Below are 2697 nucleotides of genomic sequence, written 5' to 3' on the forward strand. Positions count from 1 at the left end.
AGACTGAGGATGAACATCTACTAGGTACTTATCATTCACGGACCTATGGGGGAAACAGGACCACAGATTTGTTTCAGTCTACATGCTAGCTGCAGCGATGGGCTGAAGTGTATCATAGATGGAGAGGAAGGCGCAGGACAGGCAAGGATTCAGCTCTGTTGTTCATAGGGTTGCTATGAGTGGTACTTGACTCGACAGCACTTAACAATAACACAACAAAAACCTGTAGAAAGGTGGCTGATTCATTTGGCTCCACTTGATGATGATTGAAACCAAATGAGAGGAGTCTGCATCTAAGACAGCACACCCTTTATACTCAGATTCTCCAAAGTCCCCCGAGTAGGAGAATTCCCAGGTCTCTTATTAACAGCCCAACTCACTAGGATCTTTCCTGGAGGATCTGGCTGTAGCCGTGTAGAATTTCCTCAAGCACCCCCAAGGATTCTTGTTTTGTTTTGTTTTTTCCTCTAGGATTCTTAATATCAGCTCACACTGGGGAAACACTGCTTTAATTCATTGATTCTATGCTTCTTTCTTGATAGTTTCAAAGAGATATACATGAGATATAAAAAGTCAAACATACCTTAAAAATTATTTTAGTATTGTAATCGTGATATGAGTGAAAATTTACAAAGCCAATTGGTTTTCATTCAACCATTCACACATATTCAGTTTTACAACCTTAACTACAATACCCACAATTTATAAACATATTTTCTCACTTGTTCCCTATAACTCTAGTTTTCATTAATCCTTTTGTATCATTCCTTTCAGTCTTCTTGATTTTACCTAAGGGCAAATGCTATTCTTTTGATCTTACATGGTTGATTATTTCAAAGAGTGAGAAAGGCTATCGCACCCGGAGGTCTACTCGCTGCAGCCGCCATGTCTCTGGTGATCCCAGAGAAGTTCCAGAACCTTTTGCGAGTACTCAACACAAACATCAATGGCTGGTGGAAAATAGCCTTTGTTATGACTTCCACTAAGGGCGTAGGGCGAAGACTTGGCTTATGTTGTGTTGAGGAAAGCAGACATTGACCTCAGCAAGAAGGCAGGACCGCTCACTGAGGAGGTGGGGGAGTGTGTGATTACTGTTAGGCAGAATCCGCGCCAGTACAAGATTCCAGGCTGGTTCTTGAACAGACAAAAAGAAGTGAAGGATGGGAAATACAGTCAGGTTCTGGACAGTGGTTTGGACAACAAGTTCTATAAAGACGTGGAGAGGCTGAAGAAGATCCGTGCCCACAGAAGGCTTTTGGGGCCTTCGACTTCGAGGCCAACACACCAAGACCAATGGGTGGCCGAGTTGTACTGCGGGCCTGTCCAAGAAGAAATAAGTTTGTAAGCCTTGTCTGTTAATAGTTTATACACCTTAAAAAACAAAAACCAAGGGAGCTCTGGTTGCCTGGTGGCAAGAAGCTGCACTGCAATCCCAGAAGTACGTGGTTCGAATCTACCAGATGTTCTGCTGGAGAAGGAGAGGCAATCTCCTCTTGTACCAGTCAGATCCAATACGACGGTACACGCACACACACACAAATAATAAAATTTTTTTAAAAAAGAAGCTGGATTTTATGAAGAAGAATGTGGCATCAGAATCAAAGGAAGACTCATTAAAATCTGTGTTACACAGATTTGTTTGCTGAAAGTGAAGAGGACTTGAAATGCTTACAGCAGAAGATCAAAAATTAAAACCTTCAATATGAATTACATCTGAAGAAAACAAAAATTCTCATTACTGGACAAATAAGCAACATTACGATAGATGGAGAAAAAAATTTAAACTATCTACTGCTTCATCTTGTGTAGATCCACAATCAACACCCTTGGTAGCAACAGTCAAGAAATCAAAAGACATTGGAGAACTGTGCTGTCAATGTCCGCTCTCAGATGTTCAGGAGGAATGATGTCAGTTTAAATACTAACGTGCACCTGGTCCAAGTCATAATCTTTTCAATTACTTGCTATGCATCTGAAAGTTGCACAAGGAATAAAGATGACAGAAAAAGAATTTATGCCTTTGTGTTGTAGTGTTGGAGAAGAATCCCGAATACCCCATGGAATGTCAAAACAAATAAGTCATGGAGAAAGTGCAATCAGGGTGTTCCTAGAGGCAAAGATGGTGAAACTTCCTCTCACACGTTTGGGTATGTTGCTAGGAGATATGTTACTTTTGATATTTTGCTTTGTCCTTAGAAAAAGACATCATGCGTGGAGAGACAGAGGATCAGCAGAAAGAGAGGAAGACCCTCAACAAGATAGATCGACCCATGACTGTAACAAAGGTCCTGAAAACAGTAGATACGACAAGGATGACACAGGATAGTACAAGGTTCAGAGTTCAAGTTCATAGCACACAGCTAGGAGTCATAGTGAGTTTCATGTCACCTAACAACAACAGAAAACCCTCCAAAACACTTAACACTAACAACAAACTATTCAATCATGAGTGCACATTTTATTGTATGACCTTACTTACAATTGCTGTTAGACGGTTTTTGGAGACAATTAATAGCAGGAGAGTAGATTGCCAATCTCATCCTGTGAAGCAGCTGGTGGATTAGAACCACTGGTATTTGGGTTGGCAGTGCAAGTCTTTATCACTAAGCCACCAGAGCTCATTCATGTAAAAAAACCTTGAAGTTAGGGGAGCTCTGGTGGCCTAGTGGCAAGAAGCTGCACTGCAATCCCAGAGGC

General features: G+C 41.3%; 1 pseudogene; it reads left to right on the forward strand.

The window, feature by feature from the left end:
* The first annotated feature begins 885 nt into the window (after positions 1 to 885).
* LOC102876504 lies at positions 886 to 1337 on the forward strand (annotated as a pseudogene).
* The last annotated feature ends 1360 nt before the right edge of the window (positions 1338 to 2697 follow it).

Source organism: Elephantulus edwardii, unplaced genomic scaffold (genome assembly GCF_000299155.1).
Source record: "Elephantulus edwardii isolate Elephantulus edwardi_28Jun2011 unplaced genomic scaffold, EleEdw1.0 scaffold00145, whole genome shotgun sequence".
NCBI lineage: Eukaryota > Metazoa > Chordata > Mammalia > Macroscelidea > Macroscelididae > Elephantulus > Elephantulus edwardii.